The sequence below is a fragment of the Durio zibethinus genome, unplaced genomic scaffold (assembly GCF_047325235.1).
Source record: "Durio zibethinus cultivar Kanyao isolate XHJ-2024 unplaced genomic scaffold, ASM4732523v1 HiC_scaffold_2, whole genome shotgun sequence".
In the NCBI taxonomy this organism is placed as follows: Eukaryota; Viridiplantae; Streptophyta; class Magnoliopsida; order Malvales; family Malvaceae; genus Durio; species Durio zibethinus.
The window spans coordinates 2428497-2438496 of NW_028323043.1; positions in this window are offsets into that span (position 1 = coordinate 2428497).

Here is a 10000-nt window from a genome sequence, read left to right on the forward strand (position 1 = left end):
TAACCATCGGCACACGCTGGGCCCTGGAGCGGCCGGTTGCCTCGATCACCATCGGCAAAAGCTGGGCCCTGGTGCGGGCGCTTGCCTCGACCACCATCGGCACACGCTGGGCACTGGTGCGGGCGCTTGCCTCGACCACCATCGGCACACGCTGGGCCCTGGTGCGGGCGCCTGCCTCGATCACCATCGGCACACGCTGGGCCCTGGTGCGGGCGGTTGCCCCCAGCACCATCGGCACACGTTGGGCCCTGGTGCGGGCGCTTGCCTCGACCACCATCGGCACACGCTGGGCCCTGGTGCGACAGGTTGCCTCGACCACCATCGGCACACGCTGGGCCCTGGTGCGGGCGCTTGCCTCGACCACCATCGGCACACGCTCGGCCCTGGTGCGGTCGGTTGCCTCGAGCACCATCGGCACACGCTGGGCCCTGGTGCGGGCGGTTGCCTCGACCACCATCGGCACACGCTGGGCCCTGGTGCGGGCGCTTGCCTCGACCACCATCGACACACGCTGGGCCCTGGTGCGGCCGGTTGCCTCGAGCACCATCGGCACACGCTGGGCCCTGGTGCGGTCGGTTGCCTCGACCACCATCGGCACACGCTGGGCCCTGGTGCGGGCGCTTGCCTCGACCACCATCGGCACACGCTGGGCCCTGGTGCGGCAGGTTGCCTCGACCACCATCGGCACACGCTGGGCCCTGGTGCGGCAGGTTGCCTCGAGCACCATCGGCACACGCTGGGCCCTGGTGCGGTCGGTTGCCTCGAACACCATCGGCACACGCTGGGCCCTGGTGCGGCAGCTTGCCTCGACCACCATCGGCACACGCTGGGCCCTGGTGCGGCCGGTTGCCTCGAGCACCATCGGCACACGCTCGGCCCTGGTGCGGCAGGTTGCCTCGACCACCATCGGCAGCCTCGACCACCATCGGCACACGCTGGGCCCTGGTGCGGGCGCTTGCCTCGACCACCATCGGCACACGCTCCGCCCTGGTGCGGTCGGTTGCCTCGAGCACCATCGGCACACGCTGGGCCCTGGTGCGGCAGGTTGCCTCGACCACCATCGGCACACGCTGGGCCCTGGTGCGGGCGCTTGCCTCGACCACCATCGGCACACGCTCCGCCCTGGTGCGGTCGGTTGCCTCGAGCACCATCGGCACACGCTGGGCCCTGGTGCGGCAGGTTGCCTCGACCACCATCGGCACACGCTGGGCCCTGGTGCGGGCGCTTGCCTCGACCACCATCGGCACACGCTGGGCCCTGGTGCGGGCGCTTGCCTCGACCACCATCGGCACACGCTGGGCCCTGGTGCGGCAGGTTGCCTCGACCACCATCGGCACACGCTGGGCCCTGGTGCGGGCGCTTGCCTCGAGCACCATCGGCACACGCTGGGCCCTGGTGCGGTCGGTTGCCTCGAGCACCATCGGCACACGCTGGGCCCTGGTGCGGCAGGTTGCCTCGACCATCATCGGCAGCCTCGACCACCATCGGCACACGCTGGGCCCTGGTGCGGGCGGTTGCCTCGACCACCATCGGCACACGCTGGGCCCTGGTGCGGTCGGTTGCCTCGAGCACCATCGGCACACGCTGGGCCCTGGTGCGGCAGGTTGCCTCGAGCACCATCGGCACACGCTGGGCCCTGGTGCGGCAGGTTGCCTCGACCACCATCGGCACACGCTGGGTGTCACGGTCCGCGCGTTCCTTCTATTGAAACCACGCGTCCGTGTGGCACCAAGACTAATCCTAGTCAAGGTCAGCCTTCTATCGTGCCCATTTTCCGCCGCGGACAACCCTATTCCAGTCCACGATCCTCGAATGCTCATAGGGATGCATAGTCCCGGTTCTCATGGCCTTGAGGCCTCTTGACATGGTGCGAACCCAGCATCATGCCCGCCCGCATCGTTCGCAGGCTCCTATATTGAGTTTACGCCAGCACCCCACCTAAGCTGGTCAACAGCCCAACTCGGAGCCTCTAGGCTCATTTCGTCCCACGAGACTCGGTTCTTAGGGCTCAGGCCCTTAGCAACAGTATCGACTGCCCGCACGCATGATTGACACCCTACATCATGCTGGTCCCGCAAGGGGACTTGGGTGGACTGCCCCAGTGGCAGCACACCATCCCGACTGGCCGCAGGGGTCTAGCAGCACGCCTACCCGCTAGTCCGCACGCCCCTTTTTCTCGATGGCATCCCTCATACGTAAACACCATCACATGATCCTTCCGGCTCGAGGAGGGGAAAACCGACGGGCATAACGGATTCTACCGTCTAACCCCCTGTCTCCATGCAAAGGCGCGATACGAGGCCCGCCGGCCCCAACCGTCCCCGGGTTTACCTTACCCGAGAAAACATCGTGCCACGCTCGTGACCCTACGATGCCCGCCCACCTAGACACCACGAGTGCCTAGGAGTAGCTCACTTCAGACTAGCCAGGCCCCCGCCTGCCCGCTAGCCAAGGGGGTGGTGGAGAGCTGACACCAAATCATCCCCCTATAAAGAGCGTTAGAGATTTTCCCAATACGCTACCAGTGACCGTAAGAATGTCTGAAACGGGGACACTTTTCTGCCCAGCCATGTCGGGGTCTTTCTCCGGCTAACTCAGGGCCCCGTAACCTTCCCTTTGGTCACCATTGCTCCTTGATACTGCTCGCTGCTCCACCAACCCACTCGAAGGTGCCCGCATATTGCTTCCACTAATGGCACCCGCCAGGATACTTGGCTTGAAGGTGTCCGACCATTGTCCCGAACTTCCCCGCGTATCTTGCGGCCCGGGGCTCCCATTGCCCCTACAACATGTTAGCATCATGTTCCAAAGCTCCGAATGCACGCCTTCATTCTTTAGAACCGCTTTCCCACCAGCTCGGTCTCGACCGCTGCTCGGTTCAGGGTCAGTCATGGCAGGACCAAGGCCTGACCATGACACTCTCCCCCACTTACTATGTCGATGCCCTCATCGACGCCAAGACCACACCCAACTATCCTGTTGCACACAGCTGACATTTCCTCATATGTCTCTTACTGGTGCTCTCAAGGATTGGGTTGAGGTCCCGTCACATGAGGCACCAGGCACAGTACTCGTCCATTGTTGGTGTAGATTGGTCCCATTGTTGCTCAGCTTTGTTGTAGTTCGAACCGCCTAACCTATCTTGGTTGTATTCATATGGGTCATACCATGGCTTCATCCCTTGATCATTGTCAGGTTGCGACCTCGAGGTGCCCTCATTGATCAATGACCCTCAGTAGAATGAATGACCACCGCTTTGCCACTCATTTGGTGCGTCCCACCGGACGTGACCCCTCACACCAACTGCACGCTTGCAGCATCAACTCACTGATGCGCCCCTCTGGACGTGATGCTTAGGTCAACCGCACTCATACGGCACCCTATATGATGACCCTAGCATAGTGGCATTCAAGCACCTTGGTCATCTCCCAACTTGGGTCCTCTCGGCCCCTCCAAGGTCACCTCTCTAGGTGTGGCCCTCAGGCCAACCGCCCCCAAGACGGCACCTTAAAGCGTGCTAATTCAGTCTTTGCCCCCGGCTTGAACACTATGCTCCATCGCCCAAGCTCCTTTATCTTGGCTCAGTCTCGGGGGGGGGGGAATTGATAGGTCTCCCCCACTTTTACTGGAAACTCGGCACAGCATTATGCGCAACCCTGTCTCCTCGATGGTTCTATTGCTCGATAGTTTTGATTCCAACCCAGTTCCTAGGGCGTCCCAAAATCCGCTTATACTCGGAGACCCACTGATCTACCAGCACTTTTGGCCCACTGATTTGTTTGACTCGGGGATTCACCCGCTCGATCCTCAAGGTCCACTGACTTGCACGACTGAGGCCTTGTCAACTGGCCGTTTTCCCTTTCTTGTTCCACTGGAAAACATCCTGTCGTGGCCCACTGACCACCACTACTCGTGAAGCCTTCCCTTTCGGCCAATACAAGTTCAATATCCTGGTTCACACACACACTCTCGTGATCCTCTGACCACAAGAACTCATGGTCCACTGACCAACGCAGCTCATGGTCCACTGACCATCTCACTTGTGGCTTCAATCTTCAGCCACTTCATACTCTTCTGTGTAGTAGTCTCATGCTTGGACCCGAATACTTCGGCTTGCACCCCCGCTGGGGCACCTGCACCATACATCAAGTGCACACATTAGTAATTAATCTTGCAACTCGACGCCTCCTGCCCCTCAGGACAAGATTCACTCGGCCCACGTGGCCTGACACAACACCATTTCATGGTGTAAGACCCTTTTCGGATCTCGGTCTCACTACGGTTCCTTTCACCGTAAAGGCATCACATGCCACAACATATGCCAACACCTTTTTCTAGGTGAGGCTAGACTCTGGTGCCCTTTTTCTAGGCGTCCAAGAGTCTACTCGAGAGCCATTTTACATAGGCCCAATATTTCCCATCGCATGCAACGGTGGCCCTTTCCCGAGCCCCCATAGGCACAAAAACTGCATTTGTGTCTCGATAGCTCCATTCGGGCTTGGCACCACCGTAATTTCGCATCACCAGACCCACACATGGGGTCGCATAACTCTCGCCACTGAGCCAACCTAGGCTCTGATACCAAGTGTCACGGTCCGCGCGTTCCTTCTATTGAAACCACGCGTCCGTGTGGCACCAAGACTAATCCTAGTCAAGGTCAGCCTTCTATCGTGCCCATTTTCCGCCGCGGACAACCCTATTCCAGTCCACGATCCTCGAATGCTCATAGGGATGCATAGTCCCGGTTCTCATGGCCTTGAGGCCTCTTGACATGGTGCGAACCCAGCATCATGCCCGCCCGCATCGTTCGCAGGCTCCTATATTGAGTTTACGCCAGCACCCCACCTAAGCTGGTCAACAGCCCAACTCGGAGCCTCTAGGCTCATTTCGTCCCACGAGACTCGGTTCTTAGGGCTCAGGCCCTTAGCAACAGTATCGACTGCCCGCACGCATGATTGACACCCTACATCATGCTGGTCCCGCAAGGGGACTTGGGTGGACTGCCCCAGTGGCAGCACACCATCCCGACTGGCCGCAGGGGTCTAGCAGCACGCCTACCCGCTAGTCCGCACGCCCCTTTTTCTCGATGGCATCCCTCATACGTAAACACCATCACATGATCCTTCCGGCTCGAGGAGGGGAAAACCGACGGGCATAACGGATTCTACCGTCTAACCCCCTGTCTCCATGCAAAGGCGCGATACGAGGCCCGCCGGCCCCAACCGTCCCCGGGTTTACCTTACCCGAGAAAACATCGTGCCACGCTCGTGACCCTACGATGCCCGCCCACCTAGACACCACGAGTGCCTAGGAGTAGCTCACTTCAGACTAGCCAGGCCCCCGCCTGCCCGCTAGCCAAGGGGGTGGTGGAGAGCTGACACCAAATCATCCCCCTATAAAGAGCGTTAGAGATTTTCCCAATACGCTACCAGTGACCGTAAGAATGTCTGAAACGGGGACACTTTTCTGCCCAGCCATGTCGGGGTCTTTCTCCGGCTAACTCAGGGCCCCGTAACCTTCCCTTTGGTCACCATTGCTCCTTGATACTGCTCGCTGCTCCACCAACCCACTCGAAGGTGCCCGCATATTGCTTCCACTAATGGCACCCGCCAGGATACTTGGCTTGAAGGTGTCCGACCATTGTCCCGAACTTCCCCGCGTATCTTGCGGCCCGGGGCTCCCATTGCCCCTACAACATGTTAGCATCATGTTCCAAAGCTCCGAATGCACGCCTTCATTCCTTAGAACCGCTTTCCCACCAGCTCGGTCTCGACCGCTGCTCGGTTCAGGGTCAGTCATGGCAGGACCAAGGCCTGACCATGACACTGGGCCCTGGTGCGGGCGGTTGCCTCGACCACCATCGGCACACGCTGGGCCCTGGTGCGGGCGCTTGCCTCGAGCACCATCCGCACACGCTGGGCCCTGGTGCGGCAGGTTGCCTCGAGCACCATCGGCACACGCTGGGCCCTGGTGCGGCAGGTTGCCTCGAGCACCATCGGCACACGCTGGGTGTCATGGTCAGGCCTTGGTCCTGCCATGACTGACCCTGAACCGAGCAGCGGTCGAGACCGAGCTGGTGGGAAAGCGGTTCTAAGGAATGAAGGCGTGCATTCGGAGCTTTGGAACATGATGCTAACATGTTGTAGGGGCAATGGGAGCCCCGGGCCGCAAGATACGCGGGGAAGTTCGGGACAATGGTCGGACACCTTCAAGCCAAGTATCCTGGCGGGTGCCATTAGTGGAAGCAATATGCGGGCACCTTCGAGTGGGTTGGTGGAGCAGCGAGCAGTATCAAGGAGCAATGGTGACCAAAGGGAAGGTTACGGGGCCCTGAGTTAGCCGGAGAAAGACCCCGACATGGCTGGGCAGAAAAGTGTCCCCGTTTCAGACATTCTTACGGTCACTGGTAGCGTATTGGGAAAATCTCTAACGCTCTTTATAGGGGGATGATTTGGTGTCAGCTCTCCACCACCCCCTTGGCTAGCGGGCAGGCGGGGGCCTGGCTAGTCTGAAGTGAGCTACTCCTAGGCACTCGTGGTGTCTAGGTGGGCGGGCATCGTAGGGTCACGAGCGTGGCACGATGTTTTCTCGGGTAAGGTAAACCCGGGGACGGTTGGGGCCGGCGGGCCTCGTATCGCGCCTTTGCATGGAGACAGGGGGTTAGACGGTAGAATCCGTTATGCCCGTCGGTTTTCCCCTCCTCGAGCCGGAAGGATCATGTGATGGTGTTTACGTATGAGGGATGCCATCGAGAAAAAGGGGCGTGCGGACTAGCGGGTAGGCGTGCTGCTAGACCCCTGCGGCCAGTCGGGATGGTGTGCTGCCACTGGGGCAGTCCACCCAAGTCCCCTTGCGGGACCAGCATGATGTAGGGTGTCAATCATGCGTGCGGGCAGTCGATACTGTTGCTAAGGGCCTGAGCCCTAAGAACCGAGTCTCGTGGGACGAAATGAGCCTAGAGGCTCCGAGTTGGGCTGTTGACCAGCTTAGGTGGGGTGCTGGCGTAAACTCAATATAGGAGCCTGCGAACGATGCGGGCGGGCATGATGCTGGGTTCGCACCATGTCAAGAGGCCTCAAGGCCATGAGAACCGGGACTATGCATCCCTATGAGCATTCGAGGATCGTGGACTGGAATAGGGTTGTCCGCGGCGGAAAATGGGCACGATAGAAGGCTGACCTTGACTAGGATTAGTCTTGGTGCCACACGGACGCGTGGTTTCAATAGAAGGAACGCGCGGACCGTGACACTGGGCCCTGGTGCGGGAGCTTGCCTCGAGCGCCATCGGCACACGCTGGGCCCTGGTGCGGCAGGTTGCCTCGAGCCCCATCGGCACACGCTGGGCCCTGGTGCGGTCGGTTGCCTCGAGCACCATCGGCACACGCTGGGCGCTGGTGCGGGCGCTTGCCTCGACCAGCATCGGCACACGCTGGGCCCTGGTGCGGCAGGTTGCCTCGATCACCATCGGCACACGCTGGGCCCTGGTGCGACAGGTTGCCTCGAGCACCATCGGCACACTATCGGCCCTGGTGCGGGCGGTTGCCTCGACCACCGTCGGCACACGCTGGGCCCTGGTGCGGGCGCTTGCCTCGAGCACCATCGGCACACGCTGGGCCCTGGTGCGGCAGGTTGCCTCGAGCACCATCGGCACACGCTGGGCCCTGGTGCGGGAGCTTGCCTCGAGCGCCATCGGCACACGCTGGGCCCTGGTGCGGCAGGTTGCCTCGAGCACCATCGGCACACGCTGGGCCCTGGTGCGGTCGGTTGCCTCGAGCACCATCGGCACACGCTGGGCCCTGGTGCGGCAGGTTGCCTCGACCACCATCGGCACACGCTGGGCCCTGGTGCGGGCGCTTGCCTCGACCACCATCGGCACACGCTGGGCCCTGGTGCGGGCGCTTGCCTCGACCACCATCGGCACACGCTGGGCCCTGGTGCGGCAGGTTGCCTCGACCACCATCGGCACACGCTGGGCCCTGGTGCGGGCGCTTGCCTCGAGCACCATCGGCACACGCTGGGCCCTGGTGCGGTCGGTTGCCTCGAGCACCATCGGCACACGCTGGGCCCTGGTGCGGCAGGTTGCCTCGACCATCATCGGCAGCCTCGACCACCATCGGCACACGCTGGGCCCTGGTGCGGGCGGTTGCCTCGACCACCATCGGCACACGCTGGGCCCTGGTGCGGTCGGTTGCCTCGAGCACCATCGGCACACGCTGGGCCCTGGTGCGGCAGGTTGCCTCGAGCACCATCGGCACACGCTGGGCCCTGGTGCGGCAGGTTGCCTCGACCACCATCGGCACACGCTGGGCCCTGGTGCGGGCGGTTGCCTCGACCACCATCGGCACACGCTGGGCCCTGGTGCGGGCGCTTGCCTCGAGCACCATCCGCACACGCTGGGCCCTGGTGCGGCAGGTTGCCTCGAGCACCATCGGCACACGCTGGGCCCTGGTGCGGCAGGTTGCCTCGAGCACCATCGGCACACGCTGGGCCCTGGTGCGGGAGCTTGCCTCGAGCGCCATCGGCACACGCTGGGCCCTGGTGCGGCAGGTTGCCTCGAGCACCATCGGCACACGCTGGGCCCTGGTGCGGTCGGTTGCCTCGAGCACCATCGGCACACGCTGGGCGCTGGTGCGGGCGCTTGCCTCGACCAGCATCGGCACACGCTGGGCCCTGGTGCGGCAGGTTGCCTCGATCACCATCGGCACACGCTGGGCCCTGGTGCGACAGGTTGCCTCGAGCACCATCGGCACACTATCGGCCCTGGTGCGGGCGGTTGCCTCGACCACCGTCGGCACACGCTGGGCCCTGGTGCGGGCGCTTGCCTCGAGCACCATCGGCACACGCTGGGCCCTGGTGCGGGCGGTTGCCTCGAGCACCATCGGCACACGCTGGGCCCTGGTGGGTTTAGGCACATCTTCAAATTTCTGCCGTGCCAATGCCATTTTTATGGCTTGTAAATTCATACAATGGTCCCCTAAGCCTTCACGTGAAGTTTCGTTGGAAGATGACTCGTTTTCTATTTTTCATGATTTTTGAAACTTTTTGCGGTTCGGGATTTTTTAAAATTTTTTTATAAGGATTTTTGGCCCCAAATTTTGTAGGCATGATCCTTATATTTTTGTTGGCATGCACAAAAAAATTCAGCTAAAAACTCGAAGTAGAGAAGATTTTGTGACCGTTTGAAAAAAGTGTCCCCATTTCAGACACTTTAACGGCTACTGGTAGCAAACCTGTAAAATCTCAAATGCTCTTTAAGGGGGTGTGAATTCTCAGAGGTTTGATGAGGGATAGGGGGCCAACACAAGGCCAAGTACCAGCACCCATCGCACATCATGTGCGCACACCCCCCCGGCCCCCCTCCCAATCGCCGGAACCCCAATGCCGCCGGTCAGGTTCTCCGGCGGTACTCCGGCGATGCTCCGGCGATGCTGTCCCGAGTGAAAAAAATGCGGCACCAGCACATGCTGGAGCCAAGCATGGGCACCGTGGCTCAAAATCGAACTTCGGCCAAGGCCTCGACCATCAATGGCACATGATGACGCATGGTGATGGCACATGCATCGACCATCATCGGCATAGGCTGCCCTTCGGTACGGGCACTTGCCTCGACCGCCATCGGCACAAGCTGGGCCCTGGTGTGGGTTGTTGCCTCGATCACAATCGGCACATGCTGAGCCTTGGTGCGGGCGGTTGCCTCGAGCACCATCGGCAGACCCTGGGCCCTGGTGCGGCCGGTTGCCCCGATAACCATCGACACACGCTGGGCCCTGGGGCGGGCGCTTGCCCCCAGCACCATCGGCACACGCTGGGCCCTGGTGCGGGCGCTTGCCTCGACCACCATCGGCACACGCTGGGCACTGGTGCGGGCGCTTGCCTCGACCACCATCGGCACACGCTGGGCCCTGGTGCGGGCGCTTGCCCCCAGCACCATCGGCACACGCTGGGCCCTGGTGCGGGCGGTTGCCCCCAGCACCATCGGCACACGCAGGGCCCTGGTGCG